The sequence below is a fragment of the Choloepus didactylus genome, chromosome 16, assembly GCF_015220235.1.
Source record: "Choloepus didactylus isolate mChoDid1 chromosome 16, mChoDid1.pri, whole genome shotgun sequence".
Classification (NCBI taxonomy): domain Eukaryota; kingdom Metazoa; phylum Chordata; class Mammalia; order Pilosa; family Megalonychidae; genus Choloepus; species Choloepus didactylus.
This window is the reverse complement of record NC_051322.1, coordinates 37,637,344-37,661,724: the sequence shown is the minus strand read 5'-3', so window position 1 is coordinate 37,661,724 and position 24,381 is coordinate 37,637,344. Positions and strand designations below refer to the sequence as shown.

The 24,381-nt window shown below is 36.7% G+C and overlaps 1 protein-coding gene across 1 annotated transcript in view; it reads right to left on the bottom strand.

Annotated features, from left to right (window-relative positions):
• Positions 1-24,381, bottom strand: part of RIT2 (Ras like without CAAX 2) — a 410,741-nt gene that overhangs the window by 221,401 nt on the left and 164,959 nt on the right. The gene's annotated exons all lie outside the window — the stretch shown is intronic.

Sequence of the window (24,381 nt, the reverse complement as noted above, 5' to 3'; positions counted from 1 at the left end):
AATAAAGAATGAGGTTGGAAGACTTACACTTTCTTACTATAAACCTTATTGCAACGCTATAGTGGTCAAAACAGTATGGTACTGGTACAAAGATAGATATATCAACCAATGAAATCAAATTGAGAGTTCAGAAATAGATCCTCGCATCCTCATATCTATGGCCAATTAATTCTTGACAAGGTTCCAAGTCCACTCAATTGGGAAAGAAGAGTCTCTTCAACAGATGTTTCTCAGAGACTGGATATTCATAACTGATAGAAGGAAAGAGGACCCCACTTCACACCATGAACAAAAATTAACTCAAAATGGATCAAAGACCTAAACATAATCACTAAGACTATAAAATATCCAGAAGAAATTGTAACGAAGCATCTTTAAGATAGTGTTAGGCAATGGTTTCTTAGATATACACCCAAAACACTAGCGACAAAAGAAAAAAATAAATGGGACCACATCAAAACTAAAAATTTTTGTGCATCAAAGTACTTTATTATGAAAGTGGAAAGACATCCTACTCAATGGAAATCATATATTCAATAAGAGTTTAATATCCAGAATATATAAAGAAATCCTACAATGCAACAATAAAAACACAAACAACCCAATTAAAAAAACAGGCAAAGGAAGATGGCGGCATAGAAAGAGGTGGAAGACCTAGTCTCCCCCAGAACAATTCATAAATGAACAAAAAACCAGTAAATAACCTGGAATGGTAGCAGGGAGACAAATGTGACAGTACACTCAACATCCACCGACATGAATTGGGAGGAATGCCCAAGATCACAGCATAAAATCTGTAAGTAAAATTGCGGACCTGCGCTGAGAGCCGAAAACCTAGAGCCGGGAGCCCCTCCCTCACGGAAGCTGCGCCGTGCACTTTCTCAGCCCAGCTCCAAGTGAGGTTTTAGCGATAACTGCTCAATACAGACAGCGAATCCTCAACAAGCAGACAGAGGCTTTTGGTGATGGCTGACCTTGGGAGAATCGGGGGAAATATTCTGTCTCTCGTTCTCTCTCTGTGGAGGAAACCTCAGCTGCTCTCAGCCCACAAGGAGTTGCAGTGGAGACGGCCTCACACAATCTGCATGCTGAGGCGAGCTGAGAGCCCCACGGCACAGCCAAGTGGCCCAGGGCTTCCCTAAAGGGACGGCGCACACTGATGACGTAGCATGGCATTTTCTCTTGGCTGAGGGAGGATCGCGGCTGGGAGGGGGGGTACGCTCGGAGAACCCAGGGGCGCTATGCCAAGCCTGGTGGTTTATGGGACACTGAGAGAGAGCTGCCCCTCTTCCCTGGCCACCCGTGCGTGCGCCCCACATTCAGGGCGGGCGACCCTAGCGGCGTGCCCAGGCTGAGCTCTCCAACTGAACATACAAGAATCATTTCCCCACTCTACTGACTGGAGGGATATAGGTGGCTCACAGACGCCATCTGCTGGTTACCTAGAGAAAGTGCACGCCATCAAACTGTGTCTCTGAAAAATTAGATCAATATCCTTTTTTTTTTCTAATACAATTTGAAAGAACCCTATCAAGCAAAACAAATGCCAAGAGGCCAAAAACAACAGAAAACCTTAATGCATATGATAAAACCAGATGATATGGAGAATCCAGTTCCAAACACATAAATCAAGATTTCGGAAGAAACGTTATTCCTCGCAAAATTAATTAAAGAGGTACAATCAAAGAATGAAAACATGGCAAAGGATTTAAAGGCCATCAAGAGGACCACGGCCCAGGATATAAGCACCATAAAAAAGACCCTAGAAGAGCATAAAGAAGACATTGCAAGAGTAAATAAAAAAATAGATCTTATGGATATAAGAGAAACTGTTGGCCAAATTAAAAAGACTCTGGATACTCACAATTCAAGACTAGAGGGAGCTGAACAACATCTCAGTGTCCTAGAAATCCACAGAACAGTAAATGAAAGAACAAAAGAAAGAATGGAGAAAAAAATTGAAAAAATCGAAATGGATCTCAGGGATACGATAGATATAAAATGTCCAAACTTAAGACTCATTGGTGTCCCAGAAGGGGAAGAGAAGGGTAAAGGTCTAGAAAGAGTATTCAAAGAAATTGTTGGGGAAAACTTTCCCAACCTTCTACACAATATAAACACACAAAGCATAAATGCCCAGTGAACTCCAAATAGAATAAATCCAAATAATCCCACCCCAAGACATATTCTGATCAGACTGTCAAATACTGAAGAGAAGGAGCAAGTTCTGAAAGCAGCAAGAGAAAAGCAATTCACCACATACAAAGGAAACAATATAAGACTAAGTAGTGACTACTCAGTGGCCACTATGGAGGTGAGAAGGCAGTGGCATGACAAATTTAAAATTCTGAGAGAGAAAAATTTCCAGCCAAGAATAATTTATCCAGCAAAACTCTCCTTCAAATTTGAGGGAGAGCTTAAATTTTTCACAGACAAACAAATGCTGAGAGACTTTGCCAATAAAAGACCAGCCCTACTTCAGATTCTAAAGGAAGCCCTACCAACAGAGAGAGAAAGAAAGGAGAAAGAGATATAGAGAATTTTAACAGACATATATAGTACCTTACTATATGCAGATAAATAGGAACACTCATTCATTGCTGGGGGGAATGTAAAATGTTGCAGCTTCTGTGGAAGACAGTTTGGCAGTTCCTCAGAAAGCTAAGTATAGAAACACCATATGACTGGGTGACTTGGCAATCCTTCTGTTAGGTATACACCCAAAAGCATTGAAAGCAAGGACTTGAACAGATATTTGTACACCAATGTTCACAATGGCATTACTCTCAATTGCCAAAAGATGGAAGCAACACAAGTGTCCATCACAATGAATGAATAAACAAAATGTGGTTTATATATACAACAGAATATTATTCAGTCATAAAAAGGAAAGATGTACTGATATATGCGTACAAATGGATGAACCTTGAAGACATTTTGCTGAGTGAAATAAGCCAGACACAAAAAGACAAATATTGTATGATCTCACTGATAAGAAATAATTTGAATGAGTAAACTCATAGAGTCAGAATATAGAATATTGGTTACCAGGGGCTGGGTTGGGGGTAAATAATGGGGAGTTAATGCTTAATTTGTACAGAATTTCTATTAGGTTGATTTTATAGTTTTAGAAATGAATGGTGGTGACAGCAACACATTATTGTGAGTGTAATTAACAGCACTGAATTAAAGATGTGGATGTGGTTAGAAGAGGAAATTTTAGGTCATATATATGCTACAAAAATAAAAATTAAAAGAAAAAACATTTTAAAAATAATTTAAAATGGGGAAGGAAGGTCCCTAATTAGCCCTTATTTTAACATTTCTTTAACCTTTACAACTATTTAAATATAAAGTTAATAGAAAAAAAGAAAGAAAAACAAAGAAGGGAAGAAAAATAATTATAAGCAAAAGAGCACGTCTCTGTTACTTAGTTATATAGGATAACTGAAGGCAGTATTTGCACTAAATAATATAAACATACAAACTGTCATGACCGTGATTTTCACATTACAGTTACCCAAATTTTAGTGGAATTGTACTTTTGTTTAAGTATCTAAGGACAGACATTTGCATACAAACATAAAATCTGGAGCTATTAATTAAAAAAAATTGTCAAATATAACCAATATTACTCATCTAGAGCTATTAATTTAAAAAATGTGTCAAATATAGCCCATATTACTCAATTTTTACCGAATGCTACTGGAGGAGAAAGATTCTCAAAAAATGATGGCAATTATTATTTACATAAACAAACCCAATTTTTAAAGCTAACCAACCCTAATATGCAAGTGATTAATTCTCATATGCAAAAATATTGTTGTTACTGGTTAAGATTATTCTTCCTATCCAGGAAATGAAAACGTATTTGAAAAATAAAAATCTAAATCAACAACAAAAAAGATTATTAAGAATTTCAAGACAGTAACAATAAAGCATTGATGCTGCGTGACTGCCCAAGTCACAGCTCCATGAAGCCATCCCTGCTATGATGATGTAAACACAAAATAACAACCAAGGGCACACATGGGGGGAACTCCACAGACAGGCTCCCTGGGCATGTCTCCCCTCAGAAGGGGCTGTGGCAATTCCTCTGGGAAGTGAAGTCAGGTCCCAGCAAGGCACCCAGAAGTGAGATGTGATGGATGTGTGAGGTGGGTGAGAAGTGGGGCTGTGACGAGAAGGAGGAGGTGGGGTGGGACCTGGGATATGTACTTCTAATGGGAAACAATGTTATAGAAAGAGATGTGAGTGAGGCTCCTTCTACTGAGTTGGGTCAGATTATGGAGAGTCTTGAGAACAAGGTTTTAGATTTGATGGGATAGGAAACCAAGAACTCAAGAGCTTTTTCAGCAGGCAAGTAACATGAAGTCGTATTTAACTAGGATTGTTCTGACAATAGTAGGAATAATGAAGGGAAGAAAGGCTGAAGGCAAGAGAAATCCTGAAGGCTTTTGCAATAATCCCAAAGTAAGGCTCCATGAAGGGAGAAAAAGAAAAAAACTAATTGAATGAGAGGTCACACAGAGAGAAATGGGGGGAAGAAAAATATGACAGACATTTCAAGGAAGAAAGCCTTGGGTTTAGGTTTAAGAGAGACCAGACAGGAAATGAAATGCTATTTATGGTTCAGTCAATAGAACTAGGCCATATGTTGGGCTCTTCCATATGCTCTACCTCTATGGTCTATTTTATCATCTCCAACATTATATATGAGAAAATTAAAGTGTGAAGAGACCAAACAATTTGTCCAAAGTTCTAGAGCTATCAAGTAGGAAATCAGAGACACAACATACAACACTGCCTCTCCAAGGAAAGGGAGAATTAAATGTGGCTCAAATATTTATAGCTCTGGAACTTGGAAAACATCAGTAATAAAGACAGAAATAAGTTGATTGAGCAAATAAATAATTTCAGGACTATTATATCCTAAATAGAATTGCTCTGGTCTAGTTAGATGGACACTAGACATCTGCAGACATCTGTAGATAACTGGAAATATGGTTTACATGAAAGATTAAAATCTGAATAGAGCAGAAGTAAAAGCCACACGTGAAGAGCAAACCTTTTGTATGGAATAAGAGGACAAAAATTAGGGTGCAAAGTTAACTATGTGGATCAGTTTTGGGGAACAGGGATTAACTGTACCAACTTTTATTGTTTGTTTTTGAGACCTGGAGCTTTGTCACACTGCGAATATCTTCATCTATTTTAAAGGAGATTTTACAAAAACAGCTTTTGACTGCTCTTTTCAAGTTTTGTTACCTTTTCCCAAACGTGATCAGTTACTTAACTATTTGCATTTTTTGGCACCTACAACTCTTTCTTTGTCTTATAATTACATGTGCTTTGCTCTAATTACCACGACTATACTGTAAACTACCTGAGATAAGGACAATTTGGCATCATTTTCTCCAAAGCACTAGGGACGGTGTCTGGATCAGAGCCCAGTAGATAAGTATAAAATTACATTCAGTGAGTTACTTTCCTTAAGGTGTAGGTTTTTAAGTATATAACCATTTCCAAGATGGTTTATACTCTAAGGAGTGCAATATTTGGAGACTGGAGGGTAGAGATAAAAGGAAAGAACATCAAGTCTTTAAATTAATTGGATAAAGCTTTTAGTCACTTTTTTATTCCTACACATGTAAGGCCAGGTCTAGTTTAACTTTTATGTAAACTTACATTCCACTACATCCACCTGAAGTAAAAAGCATTTTAATATTCCAATTTTCATTCTCTAGCTTCCATCTTTTTGTCTAATCTAAGAAGGTAGTTAAGATGCATTTTATAGTCTTTGGCTAAATCAAAATATCTTTCCATAGATGCCTATTTGCCTTTCCCCTTAAAGACTTAAGGTTTCATGACTACCCCTGGTGGTACAAATCCTCTAAAAGATATTTCTAATCACAACTGGTTGCTTGTTTATGCTGGAGGTCACACATATTGGGAGCTGTTTTCCTGCTGATAAAACCTATAGGAATGCGTCTTGGAAGAATTCAGCATAACTGTGCTAGGAAAGGACTTCATCCACTGCATTTTAGTCTTCCCAGTGTGATACTGACAGCATGATCCCAACACAAAAATACAATGAATAAGAAAATTCACATGACAAAGTTGTATTTGCTAATGATTTAGAGTACATGATAGGATACCAAATAAAAAAAAAAAAAAAGAAAACGAAAACATATATATCCAAGAAATGCTTTAAAATGCCCCACCATTAAACAAAGTATTTAAATTTCTATAGGCTCAACGGAAAAATAAACTACTTTCTGGTTCTTCCCCAGGTAATAACTAAATCATCATATTTTATAATATTGATAATAAATTATCTTCAAATAATTCTAGAATTTGAGAGTTGTATTGAGAAGCCTAAACTTCCTCATCATACAAATCAGGAAAGTTAAGCCCAGAGGAGGTAAGTGCTTCTCCAAAGTCCTCCTTAATATCAGATGTATGGCCAGGAAGAGATTACAGGGTTCCTGATCATAAAGTGTTGCATATACCTCACCCTCCAGCTTAGTTACCTTCTCCTTGTGTCCACTCTAATCCTAGGCTCTCTCAATTCCCATCCATCCATCATGCATTTCCCTGTCAGACTTATCTTATTTAAGCAATACATTCATTATGCAGCTCTTCTGCCTCCAAAGGTCCAAAGGTTACTCTTTTACTCTCACGTCAAATCTATACTCATCTGCCTGATTTAAGACCCTATGCAATCTGATATCATGCTACATATCCAACGTTATCTCCAATTAATCCTGAATATGCACTCTCTGCTCTAATGGGGTCACTTCTCTCAGGGCTTAATCACATAAGTTGTCTCCTGTCACCATTGTGCCTTCACTCACATTATTCCCTGTAATTGAACTTTTTCTAGCTAACACAAAATTTAGTGGTTATCAGATACAACCCTTTTACTTTACAGCTGGGGAAATCAGGGCCCAGAAAAGTAGTGATGACATCATTTTCCCATAGGTAATTAGAAAACAGCCAGGTCAGAATACCCAGTGTTTCAATTCTTTTTACATAGTATGGAGCCTTCCTTCCTCTTTAATGCTGAGTCTTACACAGTCTTCATAGTTATTACATACTTTTCTCTTTTATGAACCTAAGTCTGACAAACAGTCCTTATGATAATTCTTTTTTTGTACATTTTCATCACTTACAAAACTCTAAAATTAACAACTAATTATATCTGTATCTTATTATTATTTAGGTGAGTTAGATTTGTGTCATCAAGTAGATTTATAACATTCTGAGAGTCAATAAGTATGCTTAAACTATCTTCAACTCTCGTATTCCTCAGTAGGTTTTGGACATCTGAAAAGTTACCATTAATTGGGTATTGTTTGAATGAATGATTATCATTTCAAATAAATAAATTGATATCCTTTCCCTATAAAGAAAGTATATAGACAGAAACAGAGATAATAAGCAAGCATTTAACACTAAAGGGGTTACAAGGACATAGAAGATACATCTTCCTCAATCAATCTTTTAACAAACTTTGGAGGAAAAAAAGAGTTGAAATTTTATATTTTTAAAGAACATGTCCCCACAAGCAAAATCAGTAGAATTTCTGTCCTTAATTCAATCAATATCATTCTCTCTTCTTTAAATAAATTTGCAACCTTGTATGCCAATATATTTAAAGAATTTTTGAATATATAAAAAAACATTGTTTTCCTCAATTATTTTAACTTCCTGCAGTAACTGTTCTCTATTAAGTTAGTTGATTGCACAAATGTAATTGTGCTTGGTTCCACTTTTTGCTTCAGTGAGTTCTTTAATAACATAAATATATTGTAAATACTGGTTTGGCAATTTTAGAATCATTTTCTCATAGCTATCTAAAATGTAACTATTTTAAAATTGCATATTCAACTATTCATATTGTGAAAAAAGGGTTTTACAGTATTAGATTAAAGCCAGGAAATTTATGGGGATAATGGAGAAAGACAAGATAATGAGGAAAACTGAGTTTTAAAAGTATCAAGGTTGGCTACTGTCATGGTTACTGTTGTTTGTGAGATGTCTCAAAATGGATTTGAAGGGAGATAATAGCTCTTGTGAATTGTTAGTAAGTTGCAAAAGTCAATATAAAAAGCATGGATATTTATATACGCTCATATAATATATAAGTTAAAAATCTCAAGCAATAATTTTCTGAAACCACGTCACAGCAGCAACATTTAAAAGTTGGAAGTTTCCACTTCACGATGGGGGACAGTTTCTTCCCTTGTCCCTCAAAATGCAGCTGAAATCTCAGAATTTTATATATATATATTTTATATATATGTGTGTTTACTTATAACACATTGAAAAGCAAAACTGATGGCAAAAGTGCTTCACTCTGTGAACCTCTGAGGTATATTAGACAAGCTGATGAAAGAGAGAGGAAGAGCTTCATTCTGCTGGCAATATGGTGGCAAGTAGGCTGGCATGCATGGAATGAGAGGTATGTAGGAAACCAAAAATGTAAGTAGGAGATGTACTCTGGGTAAAGTCAGACCATCTGCAAAGCTGGTTTAGCTGTCAACTAACCACAAAGCTTCCTGCTCTACGTAACTCAGGGCTGTATTTATATCCAATCTATTCTAATCAGATTGACTGAAAAAGAAAGTAAGACATGTATGGAACATTTCAGGGAGTTAACACAATTTGCAAACAACAGAGATAAAAATGCATTGGGGAAAAATAAAAGCAAATTTAATCTTAACAGTTCAAAGAATCCAGGAAACAGTAATGGTACCTATCTATTTAGAGAGATAATGGGATAAAGGGGACAAGGGATTGGCACTGGTTATTTGAGAGGCAAAATTTTCTATCTCTTTCTGAAGACTCCAATGCCTGTGGAAAATCCTTGTCTTAAGGCGCTTCAGCACCAGCTAGAGTAGACTAATGGAAAGGTGTTGAAATATGGGTGTCCAAAATATTTCAAGTGTCAAGTATTTAACAGAGGGAATATGACTGATGTGAAAGAAAAAGGCAAAAATGCAACCATGTTCCACTTGGTTCAAAAGATGTTTGCAATTCAGCATTTGAAAGTTATAAATGAGAAAGGAGATAATGCATTGAGCATGACTGAAGGCACAAAATGAAAGAGGAATAATGGGAAAAAATGAAGACAAGGGCCTTTTAAGTACCCCATGTAGAGAGCCTGATAGTAGAAATACCAGTCCCAGACATATCTGCCTTGAGACTGAACAAGTTTGAACTAATCTATTTCATGAGATTTCTATACTGGATGAGGAAGAGCAAAATGACATTATAAAATAAGTCTTTCTCACTTGGTTTTCAATAGTCAGTAGAGATTAACACCAGTTAATGGTACCTCCAAAGTTTGCAATTCATTTCCTCCCCTCTCTTAAAAATACTATACTTTGAAGCTGCTGAAGTACGACATAACAAGATAACCAAGTCTTAACTTTAAAACACACTTTATGAGATGATTTTGTTTTCACAAATAGTGAACTGCCTACTGCAGTTTAGGCTTTAATATTATTAAATGAATAATGACTCAAATATGGAAAATGTTCTATTCATATTTAGGCAAAAAAATCAACAGAATATTAACGTACTCAGATTCAAGATTATTACACATATGATAGGCTACTTCTCATTTGCTGAGAAAAGATTAAATAAAACAACTAATTTAATTGAAACATCCATAGTACGAACATTCAGCTCACAAGAAAGCGGATGGTTCCGAAGTCTGAGAACTGTCACAGAATTAGAAACAACAAGCAGCCAGAGAGGGAGTTCTGAGCACGGGACTCTGGAGCCAGACTAGCTGGGTTTGAATTCTGACTCTGCCTTTTTATAGCTTCCTGGGACTCTGTCTTCATCTGTGAAATGGTGTTAATAATAGAACCTAACCCATAAGGTGGTTGGTTGTGAGAACCAGGTTGAGTTAATACATCTAAAGCCCTGTAAAGATTTCTCCATGAAAACACTTTTAAGAGTACCTGGGGCACAGTAAGACCCACTACACTTGAGCTATTATTAATATTGCTTGTTCTATTAGCTCTGTTTTAATATTGCTTGTTCTTTTAGCTCTGTTTCTTCTGCTTAGCACACAAGAACTAATAGCTCCATTTGTCATAAATGGTCAGGAATAGGATGTGTAATTTGCAATTTGGACTTGCCCCTTTTAGTCATCTATTGTAAGGCTGATAGAGTTAAATGAGCCTAAAGCCTCAGATAATTTCATTCTGGAGGAAATCTGACTTACCCCATGGAAGGGTTTTACTAATGCTACACCTGGTATTATAAAAGAAAATAACTTTTTTAAGCTCAAAATTTTTGTTTTTTTTTCCCATTGATTCCAAATGTTTGTTCTATATTCCAAGTAAAAACACTTTTATATAATAGCTACTTATAAAATCTAGTGAAGTAGCATTAATATTCATTTCTAAAATCTGAACAGCAAGTCCAGTTACAAACAGTCCACCTTTTTATTGTGATAGAAAATAATATAACCTTTGATAGCTCTTGCTATATGATAAAAAAAATAAAATAAAAATATTCCAGTTTTTTAAAATTTTCATAAGTACAATAGTTGGAAAATAATGAGTACAGCTAGAAGAATTTGCTGGAAAGGATTTCATACAAGTCCATGGCAATCTGCATTAATCTGAATGTTCTCCTATTGTTTGTCTACCTGAATGAAGGACTTTATAGGTTTAAATCGCATAGATTAACATTCTGAGAAGAAGGCAACACTGGTGTTTTAATGCCTTTGTGAAAGTTAATGTAACCAAAGCTGAATTACAATGGCCCAGGAGAGATACATTTTAATGCCCCATGTATTGCTTATGTGGTGGCCAGTGTCTCAAATTCCTTTTTTATTCCTCCAGGTTCCTTTTAAATGTTGCAGGTCATATCTTTTCAAGCTTCTATTCAGAGAAGAAATGCTCTCTCCTATTTCTGAAGACTCAAAGCATGTGATATGCGTATACCCTGTCATGGCCCCTCTCCTCATGCATGCATTTCATCATCTTGTTTGCATATTCCACTGCTGCAGGGCTGCGAAGTCAGGTGCTGTATATTACCAATCAGAGTAAGGGCAGTGCCAGAAGAGCTGGGCACTTATTAGACTCCTCACAACTACGTGAAAAGTGAATGGAAAATGTTTTTTTATAATGTCTATTACTTTCAAAAACTTTGTTTCCTTAAGACAACAGCATTGACAGGTAAGTATCAAGAACTCCACTTTACAGATTAGGAAAATGAGGCTCAGGAACATTCAGTATTTTGACGAAATGCACACAGTTTGTGGAGAGTGGGATGAGGATTTGAATTTAACTCCACCTGACTAATTCTGGCGCACTTTCCACAGTACCAAGCTGATTCTGACTCTTAGAGCAACGGTGCCATTTTTTTCTTGTACAAAATCCCACTGGTCTAAGGTTTTAAATGCAACCACTCTGATAGTAATCCGGGGTGCCATTTTTCCTGTTTATAGCTTGGAAAATTGCATTCATTCTGTCAGGCTTGACCCCCAGGCTTCTAACACATACATCAGGTTTACCGGCATTATTCAGAAGAAGGGGAATTTTAAACTACCTATAAGGGAAGGAAGGAATCGTTCAAACTTGATTGTGGGAAAAGGATATCTGGACTGAGACTACAGAAGCAAAAGAGAGATGAGCAAGTTGCGTATATCATTTCAAGTAGATTTGCATGACTGGAGCCAAGAGTTTCTGCCAGGGACAAAGATGGACTGGCTGTACATGCAATCAGGAGAGGAAACTGTCAGGATGGTGTTATTTGAGAGACACTAAAAGCCATTCCCTTGCCTAAAAAAATACTTCCCCTACCGACCTCTTCTCCTCCCATATTAGTTATTTCTCTGAGTTAGGAAATCAAAAGTTTCTTTTTATAGGCAAGTCTGTTTTCTATGAGGGGGTGAAACTCCCATCCTTTGCTGCCCTTTGACATAATGTAAAGTGGATGATCAAATTAGAAAGGGCTTTGCATAATATGCTTCTCAAAACAATGCAAGTAAATCTAGCATAAGGCATCTAGATAGATGTTTCTAAAAACCACTCACTTGCCTGTTTACAACTTAAGCCATAAATATCAAGGAGGAATATTCAGAATTGAGAGAAGAGCCTCAAGATGCTGCACACATTCCCACAGGCATATTATTCCATACAGTGTTAGGAACGGGTCTCCCTGAAAGAACAGAAACTCTACCACCGGCTCACTATGAGGTCTTGAGTAAGAGTCCCCACAGGCCCAGTTCCTTCAGAAAAGGTGATAATAATCTCTGTCCTTCCTAACAAACAACATTTTTGTGAGATAGAATGAGACACGTCGATTTTTAGGTGGGAAAAATGTGCTAGAAAAATATATTTTTCTTTGTTTTAAAATACTAATATCTAAAATGAGGCATTTAAAAACCAAATCATAAAATTAAGAACTAACATTTACTTCACATTTATGATTTGCCAGGTGTTATTCTGCACATTTTATACATAAATATTTTATGGTATATATATTACATATATGTGTTTACTCTGTGTGTGTGTGTGTGTGTGTGTGTGTGTGTGTGTGTGTGTTATATTTTTAGGAACAACCCAATAAGGACGGGACTAAGGAATTAAAGTGGAGAAAATCTAAGGAACAGAAGGGTTAAGTAACTTGCCCAAGGTCACACAGCTAATTAGTGACAGAACTATTACAATAAACGTTTTTGTTTTATTTCTCTCATTTTCATTGTACCATTTTACAAAAAACAATAAGCTATTTTCTTACTGGCAGTTAAACCCTCCAGGTATCATTTAAGAATAAACCTTCAGATAAGTTGCTTTAGAGTTGTTATCTCAACTGCTTGAGTTAAGAAAACAGTACGTCACAACTTACACCAAATTATCCTTTGCCTTTTCCAAGAAAAACTACCTTTTAGAATCTAGAAATAGGAAGTGATCACAGAGAAACTTCTGGACGTATGTTTGGCTTACAGCCTGCTTTTCTCTGGTATACGTCCAGTTGCTGCTGCCAGGCCTTGTTCCCCAACTCCTATAACTTTTGAATCACTAGAAGGCATGCATGTCCCTTCACCCTTGGAAGAGTGAAGGAGTGGACATTCAGCTTCTGAATCCTCTCTGTGCTCAGGAGTCCAATGACTTACTTCCTGGTGTAGTTAATGCTGAATTGAATTTCATTGCTATGTACAGTCTTCCTCTTCATACTTCACCGTCATTCCATCTTTCAGTTGCTCTGGTCCCAATTTGTGGGGTTGTCCTTGACTTTTATCTTTTTTCCATACCTCACATTAATTCTATTAAGTTTTGACAGTTCTACTGTTAAGTTGGGTACCCAGAACCTAACTACTTTTCTTTCCCCACTGCCACCACTGGGGTGCAAGTCCCCATCATCTCTCACTTAGATTATTGCTGTAGCCTCCAGCTGCTCTTCCTGCTCCTATACTTGCTCCTCCCAAGTCTGTTACCAACACAGTTCAGACTGAGCCCCTTAGATGTAAGTCAGGTCATGTCACTTCCCTGCTCAGAACTGGGTAATGACTCCCTGTGTCATCCAAAGGAAAAGCCACAGGCCTGACAATGGGCAGCAAAGCCTTATGCAGACTGCCCCTACCTTTCCGATCCTGTCTTTTACTACAGCCCCCTCTTTCACCTCATTCGAGCCACATGGGCCCCTTCTCCATTCTTCAAACAAGTCAGGCAACCTCCTGCTTCAAGGCTGTATCATTAGCTGGTCCTTCTGTCTGAAAGATGTCCACATAGCATACTCCCTCATTTCCTTTAGGGCTTTACTCAAATGTTATCTACCCAGTGAGACTTTCTATGACCATCCTATTAAAAGGTCAGTCTCCACTGGCCCTGCTTAATAGTTCTGCACAGCTCTTATTCCATCTAACAGGCTCTTGAGTTTGGCTGTTTATTTTTGTTGTTTGTCTACCCAACCACAATGTAGCCTTCCCGAGGTTAAGGATTTGTGTCCCTTTTATTTGCAGCCTACCCCCAGCTCCTCAACCATGGCTGGCATAGGACAGTGATCACTGAGTGTGGCGAAGGGATGACTGGCCAGGCGGGCGATTTGGAAAGTCTCTGCTTATCTCAAGCAGGCAGCCGTTGCTCAGCTACCACAGCCTGTACCCTCATGGAAGGCAGGGAGGACCAGATGGTCCCACTTTTGGGTGAAATGCAGATAAATGAATTTTTTACAAGGTTATGTCTTGATTTTAAGATTGCGAAATGATTCAAGAAAGTGTTTTTGTTTTGTTTTTAGCTCTTCAAACCAAACAAATTAGGTTATGAGGGCCAGTTCTGCCATAAGTCACCACTTTGGGGCTCTGCCCTGAGCCTCTGAGATGTCAAAATCCTTTTAGATCTAACACTCAAAGATAGTAACTAAGGCCCTTTTACTGGATCACACTTATTTCCAAGAAAATTTACCATTTACAGGAGGCAATGTTTTCAAACATCCTAGCAGAGAGATTATATCACTTCTGGAAAGTGTGTCTTTATTAAGCCATCTAGGGGCGGTGAGATGGCAGTTAGGATGATTAAAGAAGTGCTGAAAGTGGTTGTTTTAATTATTGCATACTAACAGAAATCCAAGTACTAGTTTTTCGGTTTTGTTTCATTTTGTTTATAGAAAAACATTTCTCAAATTGTTCCTTAATCATTAACTATCTTACCGGAGGTTTATTTCTATATTTTTTTCTCAAATGCAATTTCCTTTCATTAGAAAAATTTAACATCGAACTTTATAAGATATTTGATGGGTGCATTTATGTCACTGACCACTTAACATTAACTTAATTAAACTGCTCACTGATCTATTTCAGAAGGCTTTTTCTGTAAAAGGCAATCACATTCTACGAATAAGCATAGGCAGTGAGCAAATCCTGGTGTGTTTTATTTTGTTTTATCTTCTTTATACCATGGGAGAGAAAATGTTGGGATGTCAGTTTAACCCCATTTAAGCACAGGGCTCTTACTTAAAGAGGCAAAACACACAGGCAAAGATTCATTCTGTTAGGACATCACAGGCTGAATGAGAATTTGGGCACAAAAACTGTATGAACTGTGTTCAGGTGTTTGACAATGGAAACATATATAAGCAAACAACAGTATAGGTTTTGTTGTTGGGTTTTCCTCCATGGCAGGATAAACAGGAGCTTACTTCAATTAGGCAGCGATAAGATTACATTTGATTTAGTAACTAATGTTAATTATTTTGTATTAGGTGTGATCTTTCTCTAACTACTATCTTTTATCCTTTTTCTAACATGCATACAATGTATTCCCTTCTCAGACTTGTATAATGGTTCATTTTATCATATCTGTTAGGGGTTGTATTTACAAGCTACAAACAACAAAACCAAAAGTCATACCAATCAGTTTATCAACAAAGAGGCCAAAAATTAATTTGACGGATTTAGCTAGTTAGATCATTTGAAATATCTGCATGAGAAAACACAGAAATGAAGAATATCAGAGAAATGGGTTGGAGTTGGTTAGAGGCAACCAACCTGTTGATTTGCTCATTTTTATTATTTACATTTTCATTCTTTTTTAAGAATCATACTGAGGCAAATTTTAAATGCTATGAATACTTTGGATGCACATTTTGTGTAATCCGACACTATCATTTAAACAAATATAAGGTTCTTCAAATATAAACTTAAATAAACTAACCAAATAAGTAAACATTACAAAAGAATACAGAAGTTTTGTATAAAGGAGTATAAGCTTTCAAGCAGACACAGTATTGTGACAAAAATGTCCAGTCATTAGCAAACTCCTAATGTAGACCAATTGTTCTGAAATTTCAGCATGCATAAGAATCACCTGTAGCACTTCTTCAACCACACTGTGCTAGACCCCAGAAATTGCATTAGTAACAAATTACCAGGTGATTGCTGCTGCTGATCTGGGAACCATTCTTTAAAAACCACTGATGTAGACAATGTTTTTCTATATACTTCCTTTTCTGTAGGCCTCGTATAATTAAACACAATACAAAATGAATCCTTGGGTTCAGGAAGGAGCTTACTCTCCTTTAAATCACAGTGAATCTAATGTTTCCTATCATTTATTAAGCTAGTTTAGAGGATAATTCTTTACTCTTAATTTCATCTTATATACTGTACCTGAAATTAAGAGAGATTTCAAATGGTTTAAGACTAGTTATTTTTCTTATTTGCTGATGGGGATATTACATTAGGGATAGAAATGGATAACCTTTCTGAACAGTATAAGAAGCTCTACAATCTAACTCTTGTCACCTTTGCTGTAGTTAAGGAAGTTGTAAAACAATTAGGAACTAGACGTCATTCCTGGTACAGAAGTTTTTAGATAAAGTCCTCTGCAAGTTTAGAAGAGATGTAAATTTAAGTGGGATCAGTCGGTTATGATCCAAAGGTAATAAAAGAGAAAACATATGCAGGGTCAAAATTAGCTCAGAAAAATCCCTTATTAGCTTTAAATTAGCTGACCTAAGCTTTAAAAGCTCAAAAGAAGATGAATCCCACCCCACTCCCCCTTGGTTATAGTCATTCTTTGCAGGCAAGAGGTATTTTGCTCCAAAAAGGGGGATGGGTCAAAGAAGAGATGGGATCTCTGGCTTGTCTTTTTCACATACCTCAATATGGAAAGAATGACTGTGAAAATGAAGAGACACTATAGAATTTCCAGCTAAGCAGATCAGGGGATGATTCATGGAAGAGCTAGGTTTGTGTATATCTTTGACTCAAGGAAGAATTTAGACACGTGGATATGGGGCAAACTGATCCTATAGGACCATAAAAGTATTAGCAAAGATAAGGAGGCTGGAAATTGAGGTGCATAAATGGTGAATGGCTAGGGGTTCTGTTTGGAGAGCACGCTACATGATTGCCAGCTGAATTCCTGTGACTTGAAAACAAGGTAGACAACTGGACTGATTGTTACCTTTGTGGAATCCAGGTCAAATTGTTTGTGAATGTTCTGACTGGTTGATTCTTTACAATTCAACGAGTGAATCTTTCATTGCCCATGACCAAACACGTTAAGAAAATGGAACCTGGTTTCTCTGGTGGTTTGTTTTGGATTTCCTATATTAACCTTAGTTACTTCCTGCACCATTTGATGGGTCTGATTTTGCAGGGCACTTTAGAGGGAGCAAATTTCCTTAGAAATCACTTGATAAAGACTGCACTTACAAGGAACTTTAAAAGTTAAGAGATATAAATATGAAGATTTTTTTGTACAATTAGGCCACACGTCAGCGACACAGCTGCTATTTCAGCAAAGAAAACAGAGGGCAGGCAAAGGAGTTAGGTATAGAAAAGAGGGTCAGTATCACATGGATGAAGTGCAGCCCAGAATGTATCAGGACAGACTATGGAAGAACTGAGGGTTGATATGGATCACCGCTGTTCAATATTCATAGTAGCTATATATAAAATACTATGAAGTTGACAGCAGAATAAAATATAGGTAGTTCTTCCCCTAGAGGGTAGATACTGTTGTTTGTATCATATATTTTTGTCCTATGCCTAAAGATCAGAAGTAAATAACTTTGGCCAGGAATTGCTGTTACATACTTATATCTATATATGTATCTAAATGAGTTAGATGGATTGTATATAAACAAAGTTAACAGAACTCCTTGTAGAATGCAGTTTTCAATGTAATTACTTCTGTCTCTATGTGATACATCATACCTCCTACTGTCCTAAATAAGATGCTATGTTTCATATGTTTTATACTATGTTTTTATTGGAGTGAATTACATTTAATCTTATGCAGATTATTTTGAGACATTTATGACACTTTAAGTATAATGAGAGATGGAAAACAAGAGTCAGTGTTAATTTTCTTAAATAATACAATGACCTGGCATGTGGTTTAAATGTTCAAAGCTGTTAGCAAGGCTTAGTTAGTAGCAGAGAGTGGGAGGTTTGGCTGTCACAGGTGTACTGCTAGGGTCAGATCACTGACATTTGATCTTTTTCAGTGACAGTGTGAAGTCTGTTGGAGCATGGGAGGGTTGGCTGTTTAAAGGTAAAGCATCAATGTGGCAGGTCCTAGAGCCATGTCATAGAGGAGACTTGTATTGAATTATTAGGGAATGAATGGGCCATATAAGATGGGAGGATGAGAATGGACATCAGGAAATGAAATACAAGCTCAGAAAGTGGGCATGTATTCTAGGGAACGGACCTAACAGAATACAAACCAGATGATTTGTCAGTCTGCCCGAGGAGTCCTGGATTATGCCTGACGTGTTTTGGTTATTTATTAATACATGCTTATGCCCTGAAAAGTGTTCAATTTTGATGAGAAATTATATGGTCACTTTAATCAGAGGAAAAAGAGATTCATTGCAGTCCTGATATAGGAACCCATTTGCCAGGATATCCTCTAGCCACCACTTTCCTCCCCTTTTATACCTCAAGACACAGGTGAACCTCAAAGTATAAGGAAAGAAATGAAAAAGTCAGAGAATCCTGCCCACCCTGGGTGTTAGAGCTCTCTGAGCAACTCTGCTCTTGTTAAAGCTTCATTGGTTTTTCAACTCACTTTTCAATTCTGATTTCCCACAGCTCTACTTCGCATCTGTGCTTCAGCCAGTCTCACAGCTGGGGAGGAATTAAAATAGAGATTGCTGCAGCAATAACCACAACCAGAAGCTTTAATTAGATGCCCGGCAACAGAGACCCAGGGCTTCCAAGCCAAAAAAGAACTGTACGACAGACACATCCTTCTGCTCCAAAAGGTGTGTCTGTTTCGGTTGAGGGGAGGAAGTATCTGAGGCAGTGGCCATCCATCCCATTTAACTCAAGGACAGTGGGAAGCTCTCTGAATGAAGGATCTGCAGAGGGAGCAGAACTGCATGGGGCTTTGGGTTTCATGGCCTCAAAACTGTCTCCATGGTGGAGAGAACATTTAAAGAATACATTTTTGCTTAAATGTAAGAGGAAAAAAATCTCATGGAATCTCCACCCCCAATTGATCTGCATTCCAAGTCATTCCAGAAGGGAGCATTCCTACATTTGGAAAAATAAAAAATAGAATAAGAATAAAACAATAAAAGAACAAAATGGAAAGAATAAATATCTTCTACTCACTTAGACACACATGATGGAGGAACCATTTCTTAGCAGTTGTAAGTTTTTATTTGTTTGTTTGTTAATAAACCATGGACAAGATTTAAAAAATTAAATCATAGCACAAGGCTTATACCAAAAAGCAGCAGTCAACTATCCTGTTCCTCCCAACAATTTATCCTTCTACATAAATCTTCAGCCAATTCCTCTATACTTAATCTCAAGCCTTATCCCCTTTCAGTTAATTTTAAAAATCAGTCTTTGTTGTTAAATAGAAAATAATATATATCATATTTATAATGTATTAATAATAATACAGGCCACTACCTAGCATAAGAAATTAAATATAACAACTATTAAAGACTCTTGTATATCTCTCCCTGAAAACAAACCTCTTCTTCCCAAAGTGAATGTTATCCTGAACTTGATGTTTATCATCTCTTGCTTTTCTTTATGATTTTATATCCTGCTTTTTTCCAGTACTTTATATCTCCATATCCTCAGCCATTCCAAGAATCTACAGCATAAATCACACTGTATTTCATTGTTATCTACATCTGCACACACCCAGGTTGTAGTTTCCTCCAATCTACAAAATAAGTTTGTTTCTTCCAAAACTGTGTTGCGGTCTCTCATCTGTTGTTCCCACTCTGTCTTTGTGAATATATTATATTTAGTCCTTCAGCGTCATTCTGATATGTTTTGAAAGGAAGAGAAAATAGATACATGTTAAGTATTTGCCACAACTACCTGTAAGTCATCGTATATCATTAAAATATAAATTTAAATAACTGGGTTCCCTCATCCAAAAATGGCATCTTTATTATTGTATTGACTCATGGTAAGGGGATCAGGAAACAACGATTATAAGGGGAAAAAGCATTGTGTGTAAAGTGAAACATCTCAGTGTCAACTAAAAATGGGTGACACACTCATAAACATAATACTAGAGACTGGATAATATCTAAAGACCTTGCAGCTATAATATTCTAGGCTGAGCACAGACACTGTACTTTCCTTATCTTCTAAAGGGGATTCTAGTCATCTAAGACTTGAAAAGAAGGGTTACAAGTTTGATGAAAAGGATTCCCTTGCAGAATACAGGGTTTATGTTCCCCAAATTCCTGAGGACAGAAGAAAAAAGTATCATAGAGAAGAATGAATGGGCATAAAATCAATATTAATGGTATTATACATTTAAAATACAGTCTATACAATTTCTACAGGGAACAACTTCCAAAAGAAACCGGATAGATAAATGATAGCATATTGCATGATCCTTCTTCTGAGTCACATTCTTACTTATTCAAGATGCAGAATCCCCACAAATTCCATGTTATGAAGACTTGATGACTTTTTAAGTTTTTGAGCCACCTCTTAACTAGCTTGAAGCTGAATGTACTTTGGACCTTCATATTCCTTTGTTTTATTGTTTAAGCCTTATGGAGACACATATGTAACCACATAGTCTTCTAATTGATTCTTTCAGTGCATTTTGGGGGCCTTGATCTCTAGCTTATATTGTGAGTCAGTGCGTTCTCTATTCGTAACAAAAAGAGGCCTTCCTAGAGTAGACCTAGCGAGAGGATGGAACAACAAATTGTCATCTTCTTTGGCTTAAAAGGATTCATGTGAAACTCTAATCTGTATCTATTTTCCAATACTGATGACGAGTTTTCAGTTCTAACGAACAAATAAAAAATCATGCCATCTCAAATCCAATGTTGGCAAAACCAATGGTGAGAAATTGTCTTAATTACTTGCACCTCTGCCAATTGAAATGTTGCTAAGGGTTGTGAAAACAATTGTAAAATACTAGGCAGTGTCTCTACACTTTCCTGCTCTTCTTCCAGAATCATGCAGAAATAGTTAAAAATGTACGTTGAATAGACAGCAATGGTCAAAAGCCAAAAGAGTACTAAGAAATGTAAAATAATAGCTCATAGAGAGATGGTACTATGAATAGATATATTCATGAACTAGATACGTAATACCTATCAAATGTTTTAGAAACATATTTTTCATTAGTTTATTCCATGCAGTGTGAAACTGCATTATTAACCCTTTTGGGGAACTTAACTGTGCCTCTGTCAGGTGTCAAAAGGAGCCCATCCTTCCCTGTTTATATCTTCATTAATTTAAAGAATATTTAAATTCATATTCTCAACCTTATCCTTTCAAAATTATAGATGTTAATTTAGTCAGCCCTCTTTATCATCTTCTATATATTATTCAATATATTATTATTCCTTCTCTGTATAACAGATTTAGGTCAAAATACATGCGAAAGCAATAATTTGTATTTTGTTTAATAATACTTGTGTTAGTGGACATTTCAATGTACTTTACATCAGCCAACCTAATATCTGTGGTGCTCCAAGATGCCAAGAGGGCACACCATTTTCTCCATGTAGATATTAAGAGCCTAAGATAGATCAAATTTTGATGACATTTCTAAGGAAGTCATATAAGTAATTATCCAATTATCAGAAAGGGTTGATTATTGTAGTTTAAAGCTATTTCAAACTAGAGAACACAGAGCTATACCCACTGACTGAAACTGTTCAGTAGTACTGTTGCCATTTCAGCCAGGAGTTACTGCTGCAGGAACCCAAACTGTAGGAGAAAGAGTTGATGCTGGAGAGTCTAAGGATTCCAACAAAACTTTTGACATGCAGATGAGTAAGAGAACAAGCAAGATGAACGAATGATAGCAGGCTGATGAGAAGGCAAGAGTCAGATGACCACGATGGTGCATGAAGAATAACTGCTTGATTTTGAACTGACCTTTGTTTTTGTACTGAAGATGCCCTGACACTCTCTGCAGCTAAATTTAAAGAGGTTACCACCAGATTAGTGCTTGAACATGAGTTCCAAAGTTCTTCTACTTCTCAACTTTTTACAATTTCACGGCATTCTTATGTGACGTATCAAGTCAATGTTATAGCAAAAGCTAGGATTTCTATTTTTTGGTTATATGCCCCAGGTCTCTGTCCCAGATATTCTAATATAATTTGTCTGGGTGTAGCCTGAATCATAGGATACTTTTAAAATTTTAATTCTTTGTTCTTTATTGAGACAATTCACATGCGATAAAATTCACCATTTTAAATTTTAGTAGTTTTTTTTTTTTCAGAATATTCACAAAGTTATGCAACCATCACCACTATCTAATCACAAAAACATTTTCATTATCTCAAAAAGAAACCCCATGACCATTAGCGGTCATTACCCATTTTCCCTCCACTAGACCCTGGCAGCTATTAATGTGCTTTCTCTCTATATGGACATGCTTATTCTGGACATTTTATATAAGTGGATTCATCCAAGAAGTGGTCTTTTGCAAGTGTCTTCTTTCAGTTAGCATAATATTTTCAAGATTCATCACTTTTTAAAAGGTGGGAAGCTTTTAAAAGTTCCCACTGCACTAGAGCCCTCAACTTTAAAGAGCCACAAACTTCACGCAAAGACTGAATCATTGGGGCATTAGGGTTTAGGTTTACTTTGGGGTTCGAGGCTATCCTTGATATCCAGGGACAGAGCTGCCTCCATAACCACCAAAATAACAGTGCTAGTTTCTACCCATAATCTACATCCCTGCTGAAGGCCACTAATAATCAAAAGATATAGGTGAAATCCCAGGCAATCCGGCTAATGCTGGTAAGGTGTCCTAGAAATAAGGGAATACCACTAATAAGTCCCTTTTATTCTTCTACATATCCTCCCTTTGCTGTCATTCTGCTGAAACTTTATTCACCTAGGCATGTAGTAGCACATCTGTAACCTCCATAGACTATTCGATTTGAGCTTTGTGCCATAAAATGAAGGTTAGAGATAAATGAAACATATATTTGAAATTTGATTTCTTCTCTGCTCCATTTCATCAGTTTGAGAGACAATGAATCTAATCTCAGATTGATCTTATTAAGGCTAATGACCTGATGATTAACAACAGAGATGCATTGTGGTCAAATTGCCTGTTTTAATTATTCCAATGTGCTGCATCATCAATGGGTAGCAGTTAGCAGCCTCTTGGATGAGGGTTTGCTTGCACCTGGTGCTATCTTGGTTACTACCCTCTTGGTACCTAAGAGAGGGTTAAAAAAAAGTATCTGAAAAGCTCAATTGTACTCAATTTCTCACTACTTTCATTAGGCATAGGGAGGCAGAGTTCAAAGTTTGATCTTGATATGTGTCATCAATTACAATGGAATTGTGGTGTCACAGAGGCTGCTAAGATTGGAGAGCAGGGCAAGCTGGATAGAAGTCTGTGCAGCAGGAAGTAAAGTGGAGACTGTCATAAATCAGGGAAGCCAGAGTTTAGCCCAGGAAAGTCAGCAGAGATCTGAAGGAGAGAATATTTACTGATGATTCAGGCAAGGAATATTTGTTGTCTGTGCTATTCTATGGCCAGGGCCTTTGAGAGACAACAAACAACTCAATCTAGCCTCATAAAATGCTGGTTAATTGACATTGGTTAAGAAGTGGAATAATTTTAAATTATACATAAAGATTTTATATTCATTTAAAACATTCAAATGTATATTCATTTCCCAATCTTTGATGGTGATCCAAGATTCCTTTAAAAATGTCTGCCAAATGGAGTTGTATTTTTGCACAAAACATCCATAATGCATCCTTTATGCTTTAATGTTTTGATATCTTTAAAGTGGAACAAGAATTTAAGATGCTTGTGATTCCATCAGAGTTCAGAATCATGTTTTCATTTAAAGCCCCAATTTTTAAATTGCACTCTATTCCATCAATAATTTGGCAAGGGGTGGGGGATGGGACTCATTTTTAATACACCATTGCAAAACATTTAACTTAGTTTAAGTGTTTACTCTTTTCTCACAATATTTTATCAGCTAACATGAGTTATTAAATTATAGAATTACAAAATTTAAATCAACTGCTCTAAATCGGTTGAAAAGCAAACATAACTGACTCTTGGTAAGCCACCTTGGGGAGAGCTGAAGTGCAGATATAATAGAGAGTAACTCCTGAGTGTTTGCATTTAGAGAGCTGGAAGCATGGATCATTATGGTTTAGAAATGGAGCAGAGGTCCCTAATGAACCTGACTGGTGAGCTAAATGTAGGCTAGTTAAGAATTCCTACTATAACTGGTAACAAGCACAGCAGGAGGTGTGATGTTACACGTGTTAGGAGTCAAGGGATGCCCATCTTTCACCCAACCCAGGAAAGGTGAGATCAGATTGCTTGAAAAGGCCTTGGCTTGAAAGAGTTAGGTTACCCTGAGTAAAAGAAAGTTAAGAAAACATAAAATAATACATTTTCTCAC